This window comes from Sciurus carolinensis, chromosome 8 (genome assembly GCF_902686445.1).
Source record: "Sciurus carolinensis chromosome 8, mSciCar1.2, whole genome shotgun sequence".
NCBI lineage: Eukaryota > Metazoa > Chordata > Mammalia > Rodentia > Sciuridae > Sciurus > Sciurus carolinensis.
Window position 1 is genome coordinate 114,316,120 of NC_062220.1, and position 13,965 is coordinate 114,330,084.

Sequence of the window (13,965 nt, forward strand, 5' to 3'; positions counted from 1 at the left end):
TGGAATGAGTGATTTGAGAGAAGGAGCAGGGAAGGAGTCACAGTCCTTTTATGACTTAATCTCAGAAATGAAACCTCATCATTTTTGCGTGGTCTGTCAGAAGTGTCTGTAAGTCCAGCCCAGACTGAAAGGGAAGAACTTAAGCTTTGACTCTTTTTTGGTATTGGGATTTGAACCCAGGGGTGCTCTTCAACTGAGCTACATCCCCAACCCTTCCCATTTTTTATTTTGAGACAGCATTCCATCAAGTTGCTGAGAATCTCACTCAGTTGCTCAGGCTGGCCTTGAACTTGTGATCCTCCTGCCTCAGCCCCCAAGTCACTGGGATTACAGACATGCATCACTGTGCCTGGCTAAGCTTCACCTCTTGAAGGCAGAAGTACCCACACATTCTCAGGTATGGCTGTGTTCCTTCATCTTGCTCCGGGTCTTTGCTCTTTGGCCAAGTGTTCAGGGTTCAGCTATGTGCTGAGTTGGGGACCATACTCCGTGATGGTGGGCTGGGGTCTTGAAACTCACAATGGGTGAGAGAGGCAGCCATGCTTTTCTTACCTGAGATTGGAGATGCTTGGCTCAGCTTCCTTGATCTCAACTCACTCTCTCCTCTTATTTTGCTTTCTATTGAAGAAGGCGGACATCCATAACAGACAGAAGGAGGCCACCCACCTCCTCCAGGGCCTTCCTCTGAAAATGGTCTGGGGAGAATCAAAGGAAAGGATGGGGAGGGTTCTGGGGCTTTGACCTGGAGTGCGTGAGGACCCTATGGGATTTTGGGGTAGAATTTAGGGAGTCTGTGACTTTGGACGGGAAAAAAAAATTGCTTCTTTATTTTTACAAATCTCTGCCTGACATCTAGCATTTCTTTCAGTTACCAATGTAGTCAACAAATCCACAAAGCCTAAGTAGTATGACTCGTACTTTCGGCTTTATCGCAAACATAGCTGTGTACCCATGGCAACTCTGGCAGAGACCCTGAAACATCCTTTGCACTTATCACCATTGTGAAGTTACCGGGGTGTGAGGTTATTCTCTAGGTCCTGCTGTTTAACGTGTTAGTGAGATGTGGCTTTCTACATCACAGATTTGGTTATTTTTATAACTGTTTTTCAATATAGTTGTTTTTCTTATGATTCTACAAATTTATTCTCTTCCATCCATACTCACTTGTCTGGAAGCTGCGGAGTGCAAGAGAAGGTTCCTTGGGTGACTCCTCTGGAACTGTCTGTGATAAATGGCCCGACCTCTCTAGCCCTTAGAGTCTATCTACAAAATAGGAGCGATAAAGCGGCGGTTCCGCGGGGATCAACCTGCGGTCCGCTCTGCCCAAAGCGCCGCCGAAGAACCCGGCCACCGCCCAGCTCTTCCATGAGGCCTGAGTGAGGCGCAGCAGCGAGAGCCGGCCCGGGGCGCCTCCCTCCAAGTCCTATCCGGAGCGCAGCCGCCCTCGGAGGAGGAGGGGGGGGAGGAGGAGAAGGAGGAGGAGCATATCAGACGGTTTCTTTCTTTTTTTTTCTTTTATTGTGAACAAATGGGATACATGTTCTTTCTCTGTTTGTACATAGAGTAAAGGCATACCATTTGTGTAATCATACGTTTACATAGGGTGATGTTGGTTGATTCATTCTGTTATTTTCTTCCCCTTCCCCCCACCCCTCCCATCCCTCTTTTCCCTCTATACAGTCCTTCCTTCCCCCATTCTTGCCCCCCTCCCTAACCCTCACTCTAACCCTAAAACTAACCCCTCCCACGCCCCATTATGTATCATCATCCACTTATCAGCGAGATCATTCTTCCTTTGGTTTTTTGAGATTGGCTTATCTCACTTAGCATGATATTCTCCAATTTCGTCCATTTGCTTGCAAATGCCATAATTTTATCATTCTTTATGGCTGAGTAATATTCCATTGTATATATATGCCACAGTTTCTTTATCCATTCATCAACTGAAGGGCATCTAGGTTGGTTCCACAATCTGGCTATGGTGAATTGAGCAGCAATGAACATTGATGTGGCTGTATCTCTGTAGTATGCTGATTTTAAGTCCTTTGGGTATAGGCCAAGGAGTGGGATAGCTGGGTCAAATGGTAGTTCCATTCCAAGTTTTATAAGGAATCTCCATACTGCCTTCCAGAATGGTTGCACTAATTTGCAACCCCACCAGCAATGTATGAGTGTACCTTTCCCCCCACATCCTCGCCAACACCTGTTGTTGCTTGTGTTCTTGATAATCGCCATTCTGATTGGGGTGAGATGGAATCTTAGGGTAGTTTTGATTTGCATTTCTTTTATTACTAGAGATGTTGAACATTTTTCCATATGTTTGTTGATTGTTTGTAGGTCTTCTTCTGTGAAGTGTCTGTTCATTTCCTTAGACCATTTGTCGATTGGATTATTTGTAGTCTTGGTGTTGAGTTTTTTGAGTTCTTTATAGATTCTGGAGATTAGTGCTCTATCTGAAGTATGATTGGCAAAGATTTTCTCCCACTCTGTAGGCTCTTTCTTCACATTGCTGATAGTTTCCTTTGCTGAGAGAAAGCTTTTTTAGTTTGAATCTATCCCAGTTGTTGATTCTTGCTTTTATTTCTTGTGCTATGGGAGTCCTGTTGAGAAAGTCTGGTCCTAAGCCGACATGTTGAAGATCTGGACCTACTTTTTCTTCTATAAGATGCAGGGTCTCTGGTCTGATTCCGAGGTCCTTAATCCATTTTGAGTTTAGTTTTGTGCACGGTGAGAGATATGGGTTTATTTTCATTTTGTTGCATATGGATTTCCAATTTTCCCAGCACCATTTATTGAAGAGGCTATCTTTTCTCCATTGCATATTTTTGGCCCCTTTGTCTAGTATGAGGAAATTATATTTGTTTGGGTTTGTGTCCATGTCCTCTATTCTGTACCATTGATCTACCTGTCTATTTTTGGTACCAATACCATGCCGTTTTTGTTACTATTGCTTTGTAGTACAGTTGAAGTTCAGGTATTGCAATACCCCCTGCTTCATTTTTCCTGCGAAGGATTGCTTTAGCAATTCTGGGTTTCTTATTCTTCCAGATGAATTTCATGATTGCTTGTTCTACTTCTGTAAGGTACATCGTTGGGATTTTAATTGGAATTGCATTGAATCTGTATAGCACTTTTGGTAGTATGGCCATTTTGACAATATTAATTCTGCCTATCCAGGAACATGGGAGATCTTTCCATCTTCTAAGGTGTTCCTTAATTTCTTTCTTTAGTGTTCTGTAGTTCTCATTGTAGAGGTCTTTCACCTCTTTTGTGAGATTGATTCCCAAGTATTTTATTTTTTTCGAGGCTATTGTGAATGGAGTAGTTTTCCTAACTTCTCTTTCTGAAGATTCATCACTTATGTATAAAAATGCGTTGGATTTATGAGCATTGATCTTGTATCCTGCTACTTTACTGAATTCACTTATGAGTTCTAAGAGTTTTCTGGTGGAATTTCCTGGTTCCTCTAAGTATATAATCATATCATCAGCAAATAGGGATAGTTTGAGTTCTTCTTTTCCAATTCGTATCCCTTTAATTTCTTTCGTCTGTCTAATTGCTCTGGCTAGAGTTTAAAGGACGATATTGAATAGGAGTGGTGAGAGAGGGCATCCCTGCCTTGTTCCAGATTTTAGGGGGAATACTTTCAGTTTTTCACCATTAAGAATAATATTAGCCATGGGCTTAGCATAGATGGCCTTTACAATGTTAAGGAACGTTCCCACTATCCCTATTTTTTCTAGTGTTTTGAGCATGAAGGGGTGCTGTATTTTATCAAATGCTTTTTCTGCATCTATTGAAATAATCATGTGATTCTTGACTTTAAGTCTGTTGATATGGTGAATTACATTTATTGATTTCCGAATGTTGAACCAACCTTGCATCCCTGGGATGAAACCCACTTGATCATGATGCACTATCTTTTTAATACATTTTTGTATGCGATTTGCTAAAATTTTGTTGAGAATTTTTGCGTCGATGTTCATTAAGGATATTGGTCTGAAATTTTCTTTCCTCGATGTGTCTCTGTCTGGTTTAGGTATCAGGGTGATATTGGCTTCGTAGAATGAGTTTGGGAGGGTTCCCTCCTCTTCTATTTCATGGAATACAGACGGTTTCCATTGGACTCCAGGTGCTGGTCAGCCAGAGCCGGGGCCTGGGCCTGAGAGCGGCGGGTTTCAGAATGGAGCAGGGCCTGCGGAGCGGTCGCGGCATCAGCTGCAGCCACAGCCCAAAGCCCTGGGCTTCCTGCAGCCGCTGCCGCTGCGCCAGCCCAGGAAGGTCGTGCAGCCAGGGGCCCAGAGCAAGGCCCCCCGCAGGCTCCCAGCGGCCTCCCAGGCCCAGGGCGCTCTCAGAACAAATGAGGCCCCTGAGAGCTCCACCTAGTCCACAGGATGAAATCCCACCACAAAACTCAGAGTCAGCAATGGCTAAACCCCAGGCGGTTGTGGCTCCTGTGCTAATGTCTAAACTGTCTGCGAACGCCCCTGAATTTTACCCATCAGGTTATTCTTCTAATTATACAGAATCCTAGGAGGATCGTTGTGAGATTATCCCACTCTATCAGAGTATGTTGAGGATTTTTTGAATCATCTTACAGAACAGCCTGGCAGTTTTGAAACTGAAATCGAACAGTTTGCAGAGACCCTGAATAGCTGGGTTACAACAGATGATGCTTTGCAAGAACTTGTGGAACTCATCTACCAACAGGTTACATCTATCCCAAATTTCTCTTATATGGGAGCTCGCCTGTGTAATTACCTGTCCCACCATCTGACAATAAGCCCACGGAGTGGCAACTTTTGCCAATTACTACTTCAAAGATGTCAGACTGAATATGAAGTTAAAAAATCAAGCTGCAAAGGAGATGAAGTGACTCGAAAATGATTTCATGCAATTGTACTCTTTCTGGGAGAACTGTATCTTAACTTGGAGATCAAGGGAACAAATGGACAGGTTACAAGAGCAGATATCCTTCAGGTTGGTCTGCAGGAATTGCTGAATGCCCTCTTCTCTAATCCTATGGATGACAACTTAATTTGTGCAGTAAAATTACTGAAGTTCACAGGGTCAGTTTTGGAAGATGCCTGGAAGGAAAAAGGAAAGACTGATATGGAAGAAATTATTCAGAGAATTGAAAATGTTGTCTTGGATGCAAACTTCAGCAGAGATGTAAAACAGATGATCTTGAAGCTTGTAGAACGCTGGTCAAGTAATTGAGGTAGAGTTCATGCAACTTTGACATACAGAGAAGCAACACCTGAAAATGATCCTAACTACTTTATGAATGAACCAACATTTTATACATCTGATGGTGTTCCTTTCACTGCAGTTGATCCAGATTACCAAGAGAAATATCAAGAATTACTTGAAAGAGAGGACTTTTTTCCAGATTATGAAGAAAATGGACCAGATTTATCAGGGATTGGTGATCCATATTTGGATGATATTGATATTGAGATGGACCCAGAGATTGAAGAAGTTTATGAAAAGTTTTGTTTGGAATCAGAGCATAAACGAAAACAGTAAAGTTAAATTTCAGCATATCAGTTTTATAAAACAGTTTAGGTATGATGATTTAGCAGAACACAGGAAAGCAAGATAATGTGTCACACTTATACCAAATTAAGGATGTTATGTTACTAATGTATGCAACTTTAATTTTGTTTAACACTATCTACCAAAATAAACTTTATTCCCTATAACATAAAATGTGTATATATATATATATATATATATATATATATATATATATATATAAAACAGTTTATTACGTACAGTGAATTTTACTGTTTTGGCTGCAATAAAATTGATTTTGAAATAAATATCATGTTGAAAGTAAATTTTGCTAGCTCATTAGATACTTATACCTTAAGTTCTTGAACGGGAAAAGTCTTAGCATAAGAATACATATTACTGCAAAAATGTAACATTCTTTATTTTAGGTATGACTATTATAGATTTTATTTCAGTTTGACATTTATGTCTCATACTAATCACAATCATGAAATCTTTAAAGTCTTGGAATATATCAACAACTGATTTACATATGTAGATACTATTTGATACCAAGGGCTTTAAAAATGTCAATAATGGAAAAAACAAAACAAAAAATCTTAGAACTCCCCCACTAAACAATCAAGACTCACCCTTCACTGAGAATTTATTCTAATTCAAGAATTGTTCTTTTGTTTCACCTCACTAACTTCATTTCCCGAAGGTCTAGAACATTATTCTTCTTGTATTTATATGGTTTTCTTACTTTTACTTTGTAGCATGAGTTGCATTGACTTTTTTTAAAACTAGAGAATTTTACTAGATATTTATCATTCAAGTTTTCATCTTCTTTGTAGTCAATATACCTTGAGGATCACTTTTCTAATACTTCTATAAGGTACCACCTCAGCCCTATTTAAGTAGTATTTTTACTTAATGTAAAATCTTTTTCCAACTAAGTAAAACTTGTATATTAAAGGGTTGCTTGTAAATATGTGTGTAAATAGTTCTCCTAATAACCCACTGTTTTACACTTGGTACATCTGTGTCTGCTAATACAGTTAGCTTTCTCACTTTTCTGCTTGTTTGTTCAGTCTGAATTAAAATTGGACTTTGAAAAAAAAGCAAAATAGGAGCAATAACTATCTGCATGGAGGCAGTGCAAGGATTAAGAGGAATAATGTGTGCCAAGTGCCTGGTACACAGTAAGTGCTTAATAAAGCAGAACAGAGATTCCGATTCCTCCAAGACAGCAAGAAATCAGAAAGGTGCTGTTCATGAAGGTCTGCAGGAGTTTAGAGGAGAGGGAGATGGCACTGGCGGAGGGGCAGGGAAGGGGGAACCAGGTTGGCCTGGGTCCAGAAGCGTGGCTGGGAGGCGCCTAGTGGGAAAGGCAGGCCGTGTCCAGGTAGGTGCACCATTGGGTTTGGCTGGCGCATCGGATCCCGGGTGGAATGAGCACTAACTTTTCCAACATCTTCGAACCTCTTCATTCACACAGGATGGAAGTGTTGATTGCAAATTGTCTCTTTCCCTTCATTCTAGAAGCACAAGGAATTTGACTTGGCAAATTCTGTTTTGCTAGCTTTTTTTCTGTGTGTAGTTTCAAAGTTGTTTTAGGAAACCACTTCGTCATCTGTGATTCAATCTTTGGATTTAGTAAGACAGAGTTCGATCCCACTTAGTCTAAATTAAGGGGAGTTTGGGAAGGTGGTTGTCAGCTGCCACCTGTGGGAACCACCTGCTGGCCCCCCTCCCTCTTTGCAGGGTCCCGGGGGGGCCCCTGAGATGGTGCCGACCTCTCTCAGGTGTAGACACTGGGATTCTGTGGGGAGCTCTGGTCTTTCCAGACAGCTGTTCTGAAGCCTCAGTGTTTGTCTTCATTCCTTCACAAACTTCTGTGGCCAGCCACACACAGGTGCCTGAGGCCATTGGGGTTTGCAGTCTGGGCCGTGCTCTCAGTGCTGGCGGTGAGGATCAGGTCCCCAGTATGACAAAGCCCTCCTCTCCTGCCCCTCGTCTCGGCTCCACTCTACCTTCCTCCTCTGCTCTTGGGGTGGGGAGCTTGGGCGATTTGAGTGCGGGAAGGCAGAGGACTGCGGTGGTTCAGAGCCTGGAGTCCACAGCCGGGTCTAGTCCTGGCCTCTGGCTTCTGCCCTGCCAGCTGTTGGGACCTTGAACAAGTCTCTCAACCTCTGTGCCTCAGTTTTCCCACCTGTAAAACGGATATAACAATGGCACTAACTTCACAAGGCAGTCATGAGTGTTTGTTGAATTAATAATTGTAAATTTCTTAGAGCCGCATCTGAACCCAGCGGACCTGTACCCAGATGTCAATAAACCCTCTTGGTTTCTTGTCTTCTCATCCTCCCGTGGGGCTGTCCCTCCTCCCACTGCTGTTCCACTTTGAACTTCTCCTGCCATCCTTCATTCATTCACCTGGGCTGGGCACCTACTGAAGGCCAGACCCTGACTGCAGTCACGGGGACACACTGATGAACAAGGTCATCATGGCTCTTGCCAGGGGAGATTTATCAGGGGACACTTGCACACATTCAGTCCACGCCACCTGGCAAGAAGCATTCCTCCCACTTGCTGATACTCTGGAAGACCGAGGCTGTGTGGAGGGGAAGCACCAGCCTCACAGCTGGTCAGTGGCAGAACCCCGTCTGAGCCTCCTGTCATACCATCTTGTCAGCCCCGCAGGATTCCTGGGGACTTCTGCATGCTCCTGGTATGTGGCAGCCCGAGGAAGCCATCCTCAGAAAGATGGCAGTCAGCACAACTGCAGGGCTCCCCAGTGCCCTCCATCTCGTCTGTGCTGCTGGGACAGGGGATCATGGGAAGGAGCAGGGGGTGTCTGCAGGCTGGAGTGACCCAGGGCAGTTTGGGAATGCTGCTCTCCTCTCCTCTCCTCTCCTTTCTAGAAAGGACAGGTAAATGGCTTAGCTGTGGCTTGGTGAGGTGGAGTGTCCCCCAGGACAGCCTGGAATAGTTCCTCTCCCAGGGTCCTGGAGGGAGCCCACTTTGCCAACTCCTGCTTTTCAACCTCTGGCCTCTGGCACCATGAGAGCATGCATTCTCTGGCCACCCAGTTTGTGGCACTTTTTGTGGCAGCCCCAGGAGAACCCCACAGTCCCTTGCCCCTGCCCATCTCCTGGCATGAAGGTGTGGCTAGAGAGGGACAAGTTTTTCTAGTCCTTTGGATACTGCTCTGAAGAAAGCTCATCCAGGGTGGACCAGACCTGCAGCCCAGAGCATGGGTCTGGATGAGAGGAGGCAGGAAGGGTCCATCCTCAGGTGCTGGCATCATGGCTGACTCCCTCTGGCCCTGCACGGAGCCTGCGCCCCACTGGGTGTCACTGGGCGTAAGCACAGGTGACCAGCCGGGTGTTGCATGGGAAATGAGGGGTCAGGGCTGCTGTTGTAGATTTGGGAGCCATCTACCTGCAGAGGTAACATGTGGGTTTCTACAGGTAAATGGCAGGCCAGCCTTGTCCACCTGCAGGGCCTGCTTCCCAGGAAACACCATTCTGATCTGAGATCCAGCAAAGATGAGAGTAGTCTTGTACCTGGTTCAGCCAGTGTCCCTCCTGATATTTATTTTTGTTAATCAAAGTAAGAACCTAATCAGCATTGATTGCTACACTTCAGATTTTTGCAACTTTGATGTGAGTTTGTATGCTTTCAAAACACGTGATATTAGTAGGCACATATTCCTGGCATGTGAATAAATATACATGATTTTATCTAAATATCCCAGTGTGTGCACATGGTCTGCGTGTTTTGGTTTTTGGGCTTCATGCCCTGATCCAACCTGCTAAGATACTAGGGTTTACTTAATCTGGGCCTGAGGTTTGCTTTGATTCTCTTTTCAAAGGTCTCTCTGCATTTCCTGGAACATCAGTTCCAGAGAGGTGTGCAAAAGGACAGCTGGACACGCAGTACCCCAGGCAGGGCCTGGCTGGGATGGTGTTAAGCAGCAAATGCCCACAAACAGTTCCCATGAGACATGACCAAAGGAATCCCAGGTCAGGCAATGGTGTGGGGTAGCACTCCAATTCCATCAGCACAGGCTTCCAAAAACAGGGCTGCCATTTCTGCTTGTGGCTTAGCTGGCCCCAGTCCATCGAATGGCCTTGGGGGTCTTAAAGATCTCTCCAGCCCTGGGAAGTACATGTTAACAGGGGCCAGTACAGCACCAGGGCTGCATCTTCCCCCATCTGGGGGTACAGATCACAGCTAGGACAAGGCTGAGGACAAGGATGGGGCAGGGAAGGTACCCAAACACTGCTGTTGGTGGGTGGAGTCCCCAGGAGGGAGCGCAGGGCAGCAGGTGGGAGTGGAACTGGGGAAATGCATGCATACCAAAGGCCAGGAAAGTTCTGGGGGGTTTCTTTTGTGCAACCTGATAACTCAGTTGCTGGAGAAGACCATGGGCTGGGGAATCAATGACAAGAACCCTTGAAAAGGTCAGTGGGGTCTCCCTGGAATCCCCTACTCCCCACACTGAAGCGCCAAGAAGCTCCCAGCTTCCAGGTGGCTTGACCTCCTGTGACCAGCACCTGTCTCAGTCTAGGCAGTAGATGGTACCCAAGCCCCAGGGAAGCTTGACCAGTCTTGTAAGGGCCAGTGGCCATTGCCTAGGTAGTCCCCATCCTGGAGATTCTTGGCCCTGGAAGGGATTGGTGGGCAACTGACAATGGCAGCTCACCTTTGCATGAGCCACAGCAACCCCAGGGTGCCTGCCCCCAATTTCACACGTGGAAGCCCTAGCTCCTGAGGTGATGCTATGTGGAGATGGGAACATGGGAGGTGATTAGGGGTAGATGAAGGCATGAGGGTGGGGCCCTCGTGATGGGATTAGTGCCCAGAGAGGAGACACCGAGAACTTCATGGCCTTCTATTTCCTCCATGTGAACAGACTAGGAAGAGAACCTTCACCAGACCCGACAGGCTCACCCCTGGACTCAGACTTTCAGCCTCCAGCACTGTGAGAACCTAAGTGTGTGTGTGTTTTAAGCCGCTCGTTTATAGCGTTTTGTTGTGGAAGCTCACAGTGACTCATACAGACTGTGGTAAGCAGGCAATGTGCCTGTGCGTACTCTGAACTGGGTATCCCAGCATCAAATATTGAAATTCTAACCCTAGGACCTATGGCTGTCTGTATTTGGAGATAGTTTTTTTTTTTTTTTTTAATGTTTGGTATTTATTTTATTAAAAACATAATCCAGCGAAGGAAGCAAGACGAACGTGAAATAAAGTGACTTGCCCATCCTGGTCGCACAGGGGCCAAGGCAAGACTGGGATTAGGATCCTTACCCCATGTCATTCCTACAATAACTTCTATTATTGTCAGAAATGGAAAGTTGGAGAGAAAAGTTGGTGACCTTTGGACCACGTCACCAAAGACTAGTTCCTCATTATTTTTGCTCAAGCAAGTCTGTGTTTCTAGACTGTCTCCATCCACACCCATAGACCTTTTCATGGCCCATCCGCCATTTCTATACTTTATCACACACGTCAGTCAAAGCTCTAGGGCTTTATTATAAATGGAAGTTGGAACCTCTTGAATCTTTCTTGTCTACCCTCTTCCCTCCCAAAATATCCCTCCAGGAAAGTCAGTAAGCCATCATGTAAAAGGAATGGGGATGAGTGAAAGCAGGTAATGCTTTCTTCAAAACCCTCGTAACAGCTGCCCAATCCTGTTGGCTCCAGTTGAAAATCTGGTGGAAGAGTTAAGAACTTGAGCTCTCATCCTCAAGATTCTCCATGTCTACATCCTGCAGGGGGCGGGAGTTGATCTTCTTTTGTTATTTGGGTTGTGGTTCACTAGTCATGGCTGGTTTTGAAGGAACTTCCACTTCCATTGCTGCCTTTTCTTTCTGAGCAAGCTGAATCTGCAGCAGGAGTTTTCTGTGTTTCTTCCCTGACAGTAATATTGGCACATGCACTGGATGCCCGCTTCTTGATGTGATGCCGTGTGATCAGCCCTTCATGTATCACAGCCCCGACCACCTGATGCCTCAGTTGCTTCTCTCTGTTCAACATCCACCGATGCTTGAATGGCTTCTTCCTCAGATCAGTTTGGGGCCAGTTAATCTTCCCCCCTGGACCTCCCATGGGTGCCTTCTGGAGATACTGTCTTTACAGTGGCAGCCAAGTCAAAATGAGGTCACTCAGGCCAGCACTAGTCCAACCTGACTGGTGGGTGTCTTCATGAGAAGAAATAGGGATTCTAGACACATTGTGAGGGAAGACACATGTAGACAGCCATCTGCAAGTCAAGGATACCAACTCTGACCACGGCACCATGTCAGTCTTGAGCCCTCCAGAACCGACAGGAAATGAATCTGTGCTGTGCAAGCCTGCCAATCTGTGGCACTCTGCGACAGCAGCACCAGGAAGCCAAACCAGCAGGGCAGCCTCCAGAACAGCCTCCATGATGATTCCTCCCAGGCGCGAGCCCGTATCCACAGAGAAACAGGACCAATAGCATATGTATGTGTAAATATTAACAGATTTATTTTAAGGACGTGCACAGGCAGGCAACAGGCTGGAGACTCAAGCAGGAGCAGACACAGAATTCCCTCCTCTCAGGAAAGCTGAGTTTGGCTCTTGAGGCTGGGACTGATTGGATGAGGCCCACCCACATTATCAAAGCTCTTCTTCTTTGCTTAAAGTCTGCTGACTACAAGTGTTAACCACACCTGTAACCTTTTTTTTTTCCCCCAGAGAAACACTTGGATTTGAATCTCATATAGTCACTGGGTGCTACAGGCTGGCCCCATTAGCAGCATGACGATCCCCCACCTCAGGAGCGTGGGTTGGACCTCACACCCCATTTCTAGTGAGAAAATAGAGCAAAAGTGATGGACCATTACTTCCAATATTAGGTCATAAAAAGACTGTGGCTCTTCCTGACCCCAGTCTCTCTCCTCTGTCATACTGGTGCAGGGTAGGTCTGTGGAGAGACCCATGGGGCAGGGAACTGAGGGAGGCCTCTGGCCACCAGTCAGCAAAGAGCTGAATCCTGCCAACAGCCACATAAGCAAGGTTGGCAGTAGACCCTCCCTCAGGCCAGCCTGGAGATGACTCCAACCCCACCAACATCTTGACTGTGACCTGTGAGAGCCAGTAAGCCAAAGGACCTAGCTGAGCCACACCCAGTTCCTGTCCCCCAGAAGCTCTGAGAAAATAGCGTAGCTTCCAGCTGCTCCAGGGTGGGGAAAGTTGTCAGGTGGTACAGGTAACTGATCTGCCATCCAAGCCCCTCAGCATTCTGCTCCAGCTGGCCTGAGTTGATTGCAGATCTGGGGAAGCCAGAGCCTCCTACTTCCTGTGCCTCTAGTGGCTACTGTCTACCTGGTTTACTCACCTGCTCCACCCCAGTCCCAACTTTTCCCACCTGGCAACAACTTTTTATCTTCCAAGGCTCTGATATTATCTCTGCAATAACAGGATTTAAAAAGTGCCTCCCCTCTCCTCCCTGAGGCCCTCACCCCTGTCCCTTCTCCCCGTGCCTGGGTAGATACAACTTCTCCACACACCTAGGTCTTCTGCCTCCTCCCCATAGCCAGCTGTATTCAAGCAGGGACCCTATGCTTGGCTCACTGGTCCACCCTCGTGGACTTGAAGTTCTCAGTAATTTTTGAACTCGGGCCCTGGATTTGCATTTTGCACCAGGGACTGCAGATGACAGAGCTGGTCCTGTTCCTTCCACGTTGGGTGGTTGGTTTTCTATCACCCTGGGGCCTGCAGGCTGCTGAGGATGGGGACTCCGTTAGTTACACTTGGGCTCCTGGGGAGTGCCTACTGTGTAACAGGGCTCACCAGGAAATTGAGCGAATGTTCCCAAGCAGCAGAAGCTTCCTAGTGCCTCCAGGTTTAGGTGGGTGGATCCGGGTCTGGCCTGGTGAATCTGGAGGGAGTGGCCTCCCTGATTTGAAGCCTGGGAGGAGCCACTCCATCCAGGTTGGCTCCCTTGCATAGTGAATGCTAGAAGCAGAGTGGGCTGAGGCACCCAGATGCTGGTCTGGGCATTGCATGTCACAGGCCACCGGAGTGCCTATGTCAGAACACCACTCCCAGAAGAAAACCTAACAGCTGGGCTGCCATTTGAATGTCACAAAATTGCTACTACAAGGCAGTCCATAGGACTGGCATGTAGCAATATTGGGATATTGTGCAAGGCCCTGGGTTCCATCCCCAGCACCACAAATGAATAATCAAAAGATCAGTCTAGGCTAGATTTCACTCACCCAAGCCAGAGGCACTTTGTGCATGTAGGGGGCTTGGTGGAAAAGCGTTCAAGCAACAAGCTGGTCTTGGCATGTGAGGCAAGTGGGCAGAGATGGGCTGATCCACATTAGAGGCTGGGGTGGGGCATGGACATCACCTCCCTCAGCCTGTCCCTTATCTGCCACAGCAGGTGAAGGTAGGAACCAGGGCTTGGGCAGGCTGTGCTGG

General features: G+C 46.4%; 2 pseudogenes; one reads left to right on the forward strand and one right to left on the reverse strand.

Annotated features, from left to right (window-relative positions):
- Window positions 1-4,345: 4,345 nt before the first annotated feature.
- LOC124991652 (polyadenylate-binding protein-interacting protein 1-like) lies at window positions 4,346-5,621 on the forward strand (annotated as a pseudogene).
- A 5,613-nt stretch (window positions 5,622-11,234) lies between these two features.
- Window positions 11,235-11,619, reverse strand: LOC124991415 (uncharacterized protein C11orf98-like; annotated as a pseudogene).
- Window positions 11,620-13,965: the final 2,346 nt, after the last annotated feature.